Source organism: Malurus melanocephalus, unplaced genomic scaffold (assembly GCF_030028575.1).
Source record: "Malurus melanocephalus ecotype Western Australia unplaced genomic scaffold, MMel_1.1 scaffold_332, whole genome shotgun sequence".
Taxonomy (NCBI): domain Eukaryota; kingdom Metazoa; phylum Chordata; class Aves; order Passeriformes; family Maluridae; genus Malurus; species Malurus melanocephalus.
The window spans coordinates 525,118-538,616 of NW_026623564.1; the positions used below are offsets into that span (position 1 = coordinate 525,118).

The following is a 13,499-nucleotide window of genomic DNA, read 5'->3' on the forward strand; positions in this document are numbered from 1 at the left end:
AACACTTAAGGTTAAATGATTAACACTGTTCACTTCATTAGCATTTCTACTCTCTTTGAATTCAACAGAGAGTATCAAGCCAGCACTCAGTCTCCAAACCAATGGAAGGCCTGCACAGAATCAGCCGCTGCACGCAAAATCTGCTAGTGTTCATTAAACTTTGAAGATCACTTTTTAGCACGTTAACCCAACGTGACTACTGCATTACAATGTGCAAAACATGAAAGAAGAAAAGTGCTGAATAATTTTAGCAGATTTGCTAAGTGTAACATATTATGGGCTGCTCCAAGAACAATCTTTCACAGCTGCATGTTGTATCACGACCTCCTGGCAGTCTCCTGTCAAACTGGAACCTTGCWCAACTATCTTTTCTACAGCAATGTATAAACTCATCAAGTGTTTACTGTTCGGTTGGAATAGGCTAAGAGATGTCACAAAACTTTTCGGAAAAAAAAAATCCAAAATACACAAGTACTTAGAGAATTTAATACACTTCAGCTTGCTTGAGCTGTCTCGAACCTGAATGCACTAAAGAAAGTGATGTTCAGCAAGTACAGGGAGGCTATGTGAGTATCTTTCAATCTCCAGCAAAGGCAATTTTARCCAAAAATCCCCAACTCAGACTAGTGCCACACACAGTTCCACTGCTCACAATTTTCATTCACTTCACACATGTAATATGGACAAATCTATTCACAAATTACAGCTCAAAGGAAAGCTCACAATAACACACAAATTGTAATATTAAAGATCACTGCCCATTTTGCCAAATATGTTGTGTTGGTTGCTGCACTAAAATGARGTATTTTAAAGGAAAGAAATACGTATCCTATACAAACACAAGTGAGAAATAACAGGAAAGCAGATTATGACTGTTACCCTGTATCCAATATAAATGACACAAATATCTATAAAATATTTCATTTCGTTTTAGTGGGACTTTCAGGAAATGTTCAGACAGAACCTCATTGGTCCTCTGCTTGCATGCTAAGGTGTGTAATATAGATGCAATTCTTTTAATCTCTTCCTTGATAATATTTCTGTGGGTAAAGAACTATGATGAAATGCTAATTTAGTATATTTCTTAGGCACAGAACACAACATCATCTCCAAGACCTGAAATCCCTCTCCTCTTTAGTGGTAAATATTTAAGRGTTCTGCAAAACTTCAGTGGTTATCTACTACAGTGCTTACCGACTACATATCCAAGAAAAAATACAAAAAAAAAAAAATCATACTTCATGCATTACCTAAAAATGTCACATAGCACCACGTGACACTCCACTAACTCAGAGGATAAAAATTACTACCAATATAGTCTAACAGACTCAGCCTAATGCCTGGAGGAAAGACAATAAGCCCTGTCTCCAGCAAACAAAGCACATATCCCTAGGCAACTTGGCATCTGGTATAATCTGCTGCGAGCAACAGCCCTCTCCATCTACTTGAAAACCTGTGAGCACTACAAAAGAAAAAGCTTTTATTCACATCTTTTTATCTGAGAAAAAAAAATAAACAAAGTTTCCCTTGACACATTAAATGGCATTTTAATGTTATTTCACAGCTTTAACATTTTGCCRTATCTTCWGGGACTATAACKGGAGCTGGGAGGAAAAAGTTAAAATGAATATTCTTCATAATAAGCATTGCCTTAATTTAACTTTTTTTTAGRTTGTACAGGTCTCTACAGAATAAAGAATTTTGTACACTGAGAGTTTTTTTCTTTAAAATGCAATTAAGTGGAAATGCCAGAACTAAATTTTCAATCATAGCCAATTTTCATTTCCTTCATAATACACCATACAATACAAGAAACCCACCATAAATRAAAAGCCATTGTAAGGAAATTATGATTTTTTTTGCCTCATTTTCAAGAAACTACTTCTCAAAATATGCGTTCCAGTGCTGTATTGTCACGTCCTTTTAATATTGTTTAATGAGCCCTACTCATATTAACAAAAGCCTGCAAAAATTATGCTTCAGAAATCTAGTTAGCACAAGAACTGAATTAGAAGAGCCTTTATTCTTCAAAAACATGAATAGTAAGAGGAATAAAACCTCATGTAATCTAGTAGGTGGCATGAATAAATATATCTTCTCTTTCAGAAGCCTTTATATTTTTAAGTTACATGAACCTTACCTTGAACTTTCAATTTATTGGACTCACAAAACATCTTCTAGAAATACTCTTTTCTAAAAACTACTTGCAAGATATAAATCTGAATAGAAATTTAATTAGAGCAATTCCTTTTTTTAAGAAAGGAATAATTCAAGCTACTTCCTAAGTAATGRGTGGGGAACAAAAAACAAGTGGCAAGTAGAGGACTCAAACAAGATCACAGATTTATACTCCATTGCAGAGATACAGCCYTTGCAACTATAATTGCACTACCAGACTTAATGAAATATGTTTAATGTATTCTTAAAAATTTGCCTCTTAAAAAGCAAATTTGGGACTGTAACTGAAGGATTTCTGCCCTGTTTATGTGCACTTCTATTTATGTTAGAAAACTTCCCAAACAGGACTATTTTTCTCACAATTTTATGCAACATGCYGCATGGTTCCTCTAATTTTTAAGCTCTAAGAAAATTTAGTCAGTAACACGACAAAGAAACACCTCCCAGCCTCCAAAAAAGCTTTCCATAAACATTTGCTACATCAGCACTGTGTGTATAGCAATACTGCTGGATACCATGGCAGCCACGCAGGAAGCCATTCCATGTTTTCATGACTCACACAGCTACTCGGGTGGAACCACTGAAAGAAAAAACTTAGGGACATTTCCCTGAGGTTCAAATGTAAGGAAGGCAATAAAAAAGTGAAAGCAGAGAAGATGGGCCAAGCTCAACAGAAGACAACCTGTGATACTGAAAGTAATTGCTAACTCACTCTGCTGGAGACAAGAGCCGCCAGACCTCCACCAAGCTTGTCTGCTGGTTTCCCTTTCCATAAGCAGAGCTGCCCACTGGATTTTTTGTAAGCTGTGAACTCTTAAGTAACTTAGAGCTTTCAGGGAGCCACCACTACTCCCCACCAAGGGATTCCAGCTGCACAGGAAGGCTTAACAGACCTCTGAAATCAAATGCAGTCTGGTCTGCAGGGAGGAAAGCTGATAAACTACAGATTTCTCAGAATGAAACACGCAATTTGTGAAGTGCTGCTCTAGTACCAGATATGTGAAACCAAATATTAGGCCTACAAACCCCACATTTTTTCCTTTAAAAACCATTTTGGTGGAATTAAATAATGAAGAACTGTATAAACAATGAGCAGAATTTCACTTGCAGAGGAGTAAGTAACAGTCAAATAAGTAAAAGAAGAATCAGGAGTGGAATTTTCAACAAAAGCAATAAACTAAGAGGGAAAGTGCTTTACAGTGAGCTTTTTCAGCTTCTTCTTCATCAGTAGCAGCTGGATAATGTTCATGAAATAGTAAGAACCATTCCTAATGCACAACTACAACAGGAAGTAACTTATCTGAAATGAAAAGGTAATTACTTCAACCTGAATCCTACTAGGCAGATGACAACTGACCATCCATGAACTACACCTACTAAATGCAGCACTCGCCTCCTCACTGTTGCACCTGCACAAACCTGGCCACTTCCTCATAAGACATGTATACTTAAATTGAATTGTGTGATGCATCACTGTAGTTTATTCACACTATTCTCATGGCATCCTATCACAGGAAATCCACAACACACTTTATCAGGTGTTTTAGAAAGGTGTGAAGCCATAAATAAAGGGGAGCTTTGTGYCTAGAAGTGCTCAAAGAAATGCTAGTATACATGAAAAATTATGCTGCAGCAGCTCTAGCTAAATACAGTATTAGCTGGGTATATGATGAAATCAGGCTGCCAATGGTTATAAAAAAATAAAAATCAGGAGATACTGCTTCCCAGGCTGTAGAAATGGTGTTCTGATGTCTYTAGGGAAAAAGAAATGCTATTTGGCTAAAGTTGCAAATATATGAAAGATCTTCCAACCGTCTCATCTGCTAAATTAATCAGCAGAAAGCCTCAAGTTCTAAAGAGAGCACAACATCTAYGGAATGAAAAGATAGTGCCTGAGTAACATTGGGAATACATTCCTGAAGATCCATAAAAATCACACAGCTATTATCTGTTTAAAAAAATTACAAATGATAARCTGAACCATGGCTTTACAGGCTTTCAGCCAATCTGATTTCTCATTAGTACCCAAAGGCTCGCTTCCCATCCTCTCTGTCTGCTGTTGTTGCTCTTACCTTTCACCAACTTCAACGCCCCCTCTTTCTCACTTCTGGCCATCTGGTATCACTCCTCCTCTGCTCCAAGCTCTGCAGCTCACTGGGCCCTTCCWCAGGCCCGTTTAACTCACGGATATAGAAAAAATTTATTGAGCCAAGACTGGGGGGTTTTAACCATTTTGTTCCATTAAGTTAGCTCATGGGAGCAGGGCTGCAGCAGGGCCAAAACAGAGGGCAGGTGAAAGCTGCTGGGAAAGAAACAGAAAAAGAGAAGGACGAGGGAACTCCTTGTTTTATCTCTGGTGAGCTTAACAAGTCTCATGAAACCTTTGAGGCTGCAATATGCTGAGCAGAGAGGGTGAGTAAGAAGCAAAAAGGATGTACAAAATTCACAYGTTCTGCTTTCTAAGTTAGGGACAGCCCCATAGACAAAGGCTTGTGGAAAACCTGAGGAAAGTTTGCCAAYGTTATTGATCAGAGCAGAACCACTTGAGACACTGCTTAGGCATGTCAGCTTCCTTGTACACTTCCACAGCCCCCAAAGAATTGATGTAATTTATCTGTGAGGCATGGGAAAATGCAAAGCTCATGTGAGGATGCTTATATTGATCACTGGAGTTTACTGAACTGCCCTTGGAGGACCTGTCTCCAGCAAAGCTCTCAAACAAGGCTGTCTCGTTGCCATGCTGCATCCACCAAACTTGTCCAACAGCATTTCCCCTGGCAAAAACCATCAGGTAACACACAAATATTCCAAACACAAGTTGCATGTCCTCCTCTACAAAGCAAGACAAAAGCAAGCATGTCTTCTCTGAAAATACTTCAAAACCATAAAAATGTTAACTCCATCAAACTCCAAACTGAGGTTGTAAAGACATGCTCCAAGCAAAATTTAATAAATAAAAGCATAAAAATATCCTGCTCCGAGAGTTTTTTATAGAAGGTGAAATGTCAGCTCTGAGAATAACCCCCAGACTCACATGCTACATACCRAATTATTCCCCAAGTTTCTGAAATGAATGGAAACTTGTTTTCACCCAACTAACCTGGCATGCAAGTGAAGTGACGGAAGCTTTGTCTGCAAAAGGCAATCTGATTTGAAACTCGAGACCCAGTCAAGTCAGTGCCTCAGTTTTACTCAAATTTTCTGTAAATGTAACTTTATAGGCAGCAATTAAAGATGCAACAGCTACTCCAGCGCAGTCATTACTCACACAAATATAGCATGTTAGCAGAAATKATGGTCTTTTCTTCCCACAAAAGCTTTCAAATTATTAGATCAAAGACTTTATCAAACTGAAAAATCAGACCAGAATATATTCATCAGGAAAGGATGAAGGAATAAATCCTCAATCTCACGTTGGCCCTGGCTAGTAATTTTTGTAGCCACAAGCAAGGATGAATTGATCAACAAGAGAGAGAAACTTCCAGAATGTCTCTTGGTCAGTCTAGTCAAAAATGGTTACAAGAAAGTGCCTGTCCCTCCAGATGATTAAGAAAACAGATTTTAAAAAATCAATATACCATAACTTTAAAGCAAATCCRCAAAACCCATAATTAGAAGTTATCAGCCTTACAACTGTTCTTAAAAGGAAAGTGTAATTAATGGCAATCTGCTCCTTAAAAAAATTTCATTCTGGTGCTGGCAAACAGACTTTCACTTGCTGGCTAGAAAGCATATATATATATTAAATTTTAATTTTTTTTCTTGTTCTTGCAAAGTTGTTGCATTGGTTATTTTTTCYTTTTCTGTTTATTGAGAAGATTGAGGGACCTTGTCATGTAACAGAAAATACYAGAAATAGCATTTATCCTTTCAAGACTGTTAAGCAGACTGGGGCCTGGCAATCTGCTCAGGGGTGCCAAGACACCCACTCACCGGTTCAAACCTCCCCCAGCTCTTGTCAAGTGAACAGCACAGTCTGCCAGGACTTGTTAGACACTGACAAACCTCCACTGCCTCACACAGGTGACATCCATAGAAGGTATTCGCTAAAACASTGAGAGAAAATTTCTTTCTGCGATATTTTGCAAGTGTTGAGGCTTCTGCTATTCCTCAGATAAAATGAGGCAAAAGTATTTGCCTTTGCTCCTCTACAGATCTGGGGTTTATGAGTTTGGTGTCAAGCACATTATTGGTAGCATACACTACTGTGCTCCTCCACTCCTTTTATTCCTCCCTCTTTTCAGTTCTCATCTCATCTCTCTGCCAACAGCACGAGTATCCTGAACTTCTTTGAGCCACACAGACCCACTGAAGTTCTGCCCACTCAGTCTTGCAAAAGCAGAGGCTGCTGGAAGCCAAACTGCCAGGGAACTGCTGCAGGTGGCAAAAACTGGAATTGCCTTTAAAAAAAAAAAACACATTTCTGAATACTCCTGAATCTTTGTGTCCTTTAGCACATAGATTACAAGTTGTAGTAAGGTTGTAAAAATATTTGTCTTTCTACATCTCCAGTTTCATGCTAGCCTTCCTTCAGCAAGAATCTAAGTGACAATGCTGAGAGTTTTCAGAARCAGAAATAGCTCCAAAGCTCTAGCAGCAATTTTGTCCTTTCTCTTTGCCTTCTAACACTACTTTCCTCCTTCTTTTTTTTTTTTTTCGCTACTTCAAAGAAGTAAGACTTCATGCTCCCCCTTCATATGTGAAAACTTAGTCCTGTTCTGAATTTATTTTTCTATAGTTCATATCTAGATGAACTGTTTAAAGATACACRTGTCTCAAAAACAGTGAAAGGAAATCTCATATAAATTCACTTGGAAAGGGACAGTACACTTCTGACAAATTAAAGAAATGGAAGTCAAACTCATTACAGTGAACTTTTATATAAGCCACACAGCTCTTACCCTATTCCTCTGTYCTTTCTACACATATTCCTGTAGGATTGACAATATTCTATCGTGATATTTGTGGCATATCTCTCCTTTGTAGTTAATTGACAGTTTATTCTACTTCACCTTCCAATCGTTCCCCCTCTTAGTTCTACTCAACTCTCAAAAAAAAAAAAAAAAAAAAAAAAAAATGCTGTTTGGGGCACATAATAAAGATTGTAATTAATGTGTGAAATACTACACTGCTCCTCAGGTTCAAAGTCCAGGCAGGCTTCAAGTTTCATGCTTGCATGGCCAATGGTAATAGAAAACCTTGTTGATACAATGACTAAAAAATGAAATTAGTGTTGAATGAAAATTAAATAATCCATTCCGCCCTCACCCTGGAGGTATAGCATGCTTCTCACTAACAGGCTACCTACAAAATTTTTAAGTATTTGTTCTAGAAGCTGCTATGAGTACTTCTCCAGTTTTTTTGCTAAGTAGAGTAAGGATGGTRAAAATCCAGGAAAAGGAAAGAAAAAAGAATTTACATGGACTAAACACACAGAGCAGTACATTATACCAACTGTGTTGTTTTAACCAAGTCATCAGAACAAAACCCGTGCATGATTCTATGGTGTGTCTGACATGGAACATTCTCATAAAAGTTGAGGATAACAAAGGAACTAACAACCGACTCATTTTTTCTTGGACTCCTCCAGGGCAGCTGAGGAAGAAAACCACAGACCTGAAAGGCAGCCAAAATTCTGAACATCCAGGCTTTTTTTTTTTTTACTCAAAATCAGGTGGCTAGAACTACTATATGAAAGAAACAAAAATAACTTCTTGAGAGCCACTAAATATAGTTTCTATCTTATGTGCACAGAAGACTGTCAGAAGTTATCCAACAAAGAAAACAAAATTCAATGAAGTAATTTTTCAAAACAGTAACCTGCATGTTCCTTTTTCCTTATGGAAATGCTATACAAGCAGCCACACTGTGCCTAGTTTTTGTCAGGAATTATGAAACAGATAAGGACTATAGCACAGTGTTATAAAGCAGAAAAAAGCAACAAAGAACGGAGCAGCAAGAAAAAAAAATTAAAAAGAGGTTTGGCTCCTCAAGACTGGAACCTTCATTCTGTCCAAATTGCACTGTATCACATTTTTATTAACCTCTGGGGCTTTGTTTGCTTAAAATGTTTCCAATAAAGCCCAGCAAGCTCTTCCTAATCTAAACAGATAAAAACTGATCATGGGATCCGAACAGCAACAGAAATTACCCACTATGCTCCTACATGCCAGACTCATAACAGCCTGACCATTTTAGCAGCTCTCCAATGGATCTGCTCCAGTCTTCTTATATCCCTCAACTGCCTCTGCTACATTCAAAACACAGTAATCCAGGTGAAGCCCCACCAAGTGAAGAGTAATAAATGCCTCCCCTCAATATCTCGTTCACCTTTTACTTATTCGCAACTGAGAGTGATTCCTGAGAGTTTGTTCACATTTTTTGGCCTTCATCATCCCACATTCTTTGCAACAGGGCACTTAACCATCAGCTCAGTAAATTATCAAGCTGTATCAACTAACTCTACATTGATATCTTTATTTCTCTCTGTTTCCTACCACACTAGAAAGAATGGTATAGATCCAAACAATTCTCCATGGACTACATTTTGACATACAATGTGTTTGTATGGTTTCTGTATTGCTAGAATATCACAGTGGTTTCTACACTCACATAAACTCACTGAAAGCAACAGACTCCTACACTGCTTTATGCTTTAGAAGGGCCTTGCACCACACACTAAAATACAAATTGAAGMGATATTACTATTTTATTTCCTTCAGAGACTGAAGCTTTGAGTCTGTGGCTACATATATAGAATCAAAAGTGTAATCCTGCTTCTGAAAACAAAARACTTTATCTCTTTCCATTCAGGCATTTTAAACTACAATATCAAAAGCAAAACAAAAATTCCTATGTGATTTGAATGACTGCACTTCACTTTCACTTGTACTGCTGGAAAAATTCCATTCAGTTGTTATCACTGATGYTTAAGCAGGGGAAGCGAGAAGATGCTTTTAGAAAGGAGGAAGTTTAAAAGTGCATCAAGCAATGTAAGATGGCTTTAGAGAACTCCCACTGTGAGGTGGGACCGATCAGAGTRGCTACATCTGCTCCTTGCTTACAATTTATGCAGCACACTTCCTTCCATTCTGGTTTAGCTTTTTTGATGTACATGGTTGGGAAAATATGTCTGGGTGGCTGCTGAGAGGAGGAAGAGAAAAAGACAAGTCCTAGAAGTAGCTCTGAGAAATTACCAGYTTAGACATCTAAATCTAGTTCAAAATGCATTATTTAGAGAGCTAAAAATTGTAACTTCTGTCAGAGTTGAAGGGGTAATTTCTCTAAGTACATTAGCTTCCCTAAGAATGTTTCCTAAAATAACCAAGATATCGTTCTAGTAGTTTTCACAATAGATGAACTTCTAGCAGTTTAATACACTGCCAGGCATTTTACAGGGCTAATAATAAATGCATGGGTTCATGAAAGTTTTAGGTCACGTGCATATCTGAAAAGTCAGAACAATTTAAAGGATTCTAGCAACAGAAGTCTTTATTCCTAACAGATAGCAATCCAATGTGGATTGAATACAGCACCAAGCCTGACAGAGTTCAAGGAGCATTTGGACCATGCTCTCAGGTTCACATGCTGTGATTCTTGGGGATGGTGCTGTCCTACACTGGGCTGMGAGTTGGAATCAATGATCCTTGTGGGTCCCTTCCAGTTCAGCATAACCTGTGTCATTCTGTGTGTGKGAGTGCACATAAATATATGCATGGGATGACAGCTATTTCACTCCCAAAGCTCTATTTCCTCTTTTTCCCCCTCTAAATTTTCCATGCCATTTAATTCTATCAGATTCATACCACCATCTTTACAGTGCCCCTTTACATGCACACAGATGGAACATTCTATTTTTGAAGAAGGCTCTAACACTGCACAGCACTAACTAAGCAGAATTTAACCAGTAGTATCAATCTGAGCACAGCAAACTACATATAACCCTCCACCATTATTTCACAGTTTTATCACCCATCCCAGTGATCAGGAAGGTCAAAACAAAGGCTTCAGTGCAGTATGTTATTGATGTCTTTAGAGATAATAACCGATCAGAAGAGTAAGGAGTCATTTTCAGAAGTTGTTTTGCAAGTCCTAGGTAAAATGAGCYGGGTGCTGTACAGATAAGTTTTTGTCACCATCTCTAACCTTTTTATCAGTCTCATTTTTGATGTATGATCACCCACAGGTGAACAGGAAATGGAGGCAGACTCCAGCTGCATGCCTATGAGGCTTCCAGACSTTCCTTGTACAATGGATTCACGTTCATATTAAAGCTCCAACAAAAAAGGCCCTCCACATTAAACCTCCCTCCCTGGACTTCAKACACATAGGAAATTCATACCTAAGTTGTAACATTCATATTTCTCTGTAACATTTAAACAATTCATGACAATTATTACRTCAACCTTTAAATACCTTTAAGAAATATGAAATGCTTAAACAGCATTTCGTATGCAACCACTTCATATTTTTAATTCATCTCTATTTTTAATACAACATGTATCTCTGCAGACTTCAAGACACCTCACACCAGGAAACCGTACTAAATAATGCAGTGCTCTGCATTAAGTTCACTTAACTCAGCTCAAAATTCTACTGAATCTCACTGAAAATTGTCATCYTGTTATGAAACTTCAGAAAATAAATCCCTCTGCTCCTACCAGCCATTTCAAAGAAATTCTGTTCTATGGCTCCCAARCACCGAACAATTTGAGAGGATGGGAGAAGTGCTAACTGCACAATTTACGCCTTTGAAATCTGCTCTAAAAGATATCTCATGTCTTTCTTCCGAATTTTTATAGCAACTTGAGTACATTTTTAAAACCCTGATTGCACTAAGCATACAATGYGTTTTCTTTGAAATACTACTTCATTAATAAATATCATGACTTTTTTCCTACCATAGTCTGTATACAAAGATTCAAAGTATTAAATAGGCAATTGAGCCCTTTTTTCTGAATAGTCTGCACACAGGAAGACCGCCACCTGTCAGCAAGCAGAATTTTGTCTTTAAAACAGGTGCCAGAGGAAGCCAAAACTTTTCTTTTGAATAAAACTCAAATTAGGAAATTGAGAACAGCGCTCCCTTAAACACCCTTCAAAATCTGTGCCCTATTCATCAGCTCTTCACATCTCTTGTATCAGACAATACACTCCAGGCTTCCTAGAATTCAGGGAAGCAAAGTGGGCGTTAATCTTATTTAAGATGATACAAAACTCCCTATCTGTAAGATATAGGCCTACCTGTATCAGCAGAAGGCAGGTTAATTCTTCAGTAAGAGACAGGGCATATGAGCTTATATGCATACTTGTATTTCAAAAGACACTAAAAAATTACAGAAGTGAAAAGGTCAGTTCTGCATTGCTGTTATACCAGCAGCTCAAGCTGGTTTTTTAAGGTGTCTTAGATTTAACAGTATAAAGCAGCAAGGAGCAAACACCTGGTTTTAATAATACCTTTTACATAGAGTTAAACAGTGCTGAACTGCTCACTTGCCTTTTTTTTTTTTTTTTTTTTTTTTTTTTTTTTTTACTTTTGTTCTTTTCTTCAATTTAAAGCTTTTACCCTGGTTCTATGCCCTGATCATGGGTCAAGTGAAGGCCAGATTGACTCTGATGACCTCCAGAAGACTTGAGAGCCTTCACTCCCCATGCAYTCTCCTTAAAATGTTGCTATAGCAATGTTCTCCCTCCCTACTCCCATGAGTGTGCCAAAAATTGCTCTTACTTTCTGCCTCCATTCACAATAGATATCACTTCATTTCTRCCACTATTTGCCACWTTCTGAAAAAGCTCTCAGATGTTGYATGCAAGGGTGTCTTCCCTCTGAGMGGAATTATGCAGGCCCAGASAAGACCCTATGGGTAATGAAAACYTAGCTTAGAGACACTATTTCTAGATTCATCCTGCTCTGTGGAAATAGTTGTATCTRAAGTAACACTGAGATGGATAAAATGTGTTTTCATCCGGTTTGAAATGTCTTCAGTACCAGAAAATCACAATGTCAATAATAGAGAGACCAAATCAGAAAATACAGACACCAAGAATTATTTGCAGCAGCAAATTTCTCCCAAACCATGGCTCTAACAACTTCTGCTTTAAAAAGTAACCCAGGAGAAAATGCACGTAAATACTGTATTATTTATACATTGTCTTTATCAATTTTAAAGCACAAAACCAGAGCATGTGTGGTGTTCACAATGAATTCTAACATTCWGCAGGACTGCTCAAGCTCTGAAAGAACATGAATAATTTGAGAGTTTGCACATAACTCTCAAAAGCTATAAATTTTAACAAGCCAACTCCTTAATTTCATTTTCTGTATCCTAAAATATTTGCACTCGACCTTGACATAAGAATGGGCGATGATACTCTCCCCATTTACAACTTAGATACAGTTTAATTAATAYGTTATCAACTATTCCCACTCTTGGTATTCTACATCCTGAAAGTAGAGAATCTGCAACACATTCACTTCATTTAATACTGCCCAATACAATATAAAATACTTTAATTTTTATTATGACTTTTCTTCCTGCAAAACTGGATACACTAAAAGGGATGCATAAATTAAAAGGAACTGCTCAAGATGCCAATGTTTTCCTGAAAACAATATTTGCTGACTGATACTACAAAAAGAAGTCTCATAATGTTAATTTAGAGAAATCACTGCTGAGGYTATGATCTACAGTTAGTGTCTATCCAGCTACCATCTTCCAGAATTTATCCAATCCATAAAACACATACTTCAATYCCTATTTGTACCACAGAAAGTTCTTGGAAACTGTTTGAAAACCTGTATTTTCTATCCTGTTCTTCTCAGACTCCCAGCTTTACATACCCTTCTTTCCATGAATACAGCATTCCACCTGCCACGTGACCACCAGCCAATATTCCAGAAAGAGCACAAATACCAGACTGGCAGTTCTGTACAAGCCCAAGCACCGCTGGATGTTTTTTCCATGATTATCAACAATAAGTTTTCTCTATGGACTATAAATTATGCTCTTGTATCTTTTGCTTAGCTTACAGTCCTCTCTCAGACAAAGAGAGCTTGTGAGTCAATTAACAGGCTGGAACATCTTGCTTTCCTGTTTCTTTTATTATTAACCCAACATTAACATTGCCCTGGTCTAATGGAACTTTCTCAGCATTGTGACATTTGTTCAATTTAACATCCAATAATTATCACCATAGCCAATGGCATTTGAAATGGGAGCATTTACATGCTTTGTATAGGAAATACTAAAGATATATAATAAATATACAACCTTAATGCCACTTCAAAAGTGGGAGCCTCCCTCTTGTTAGTTCTAATGGAC

At 37.7% G+C, this 13,499-nt stretch overlaps 1 protein-coding gene across 2 annotated transcripts in view; it reads right to left on the bottom strand.

Annotated features, from left to right (window-relative positions):
* The window catches only part of CDKAL1 (CDK5 regulatory subunit associated protein 1 like 1), a 378,644-nt gene that overhangs the window by 259,015 nt on the left and 106,130 nt on the right, over positions 1 to 13,499 (bottom strand). The gene's annotated exons all lie outside the window — the stretch shown is intronic.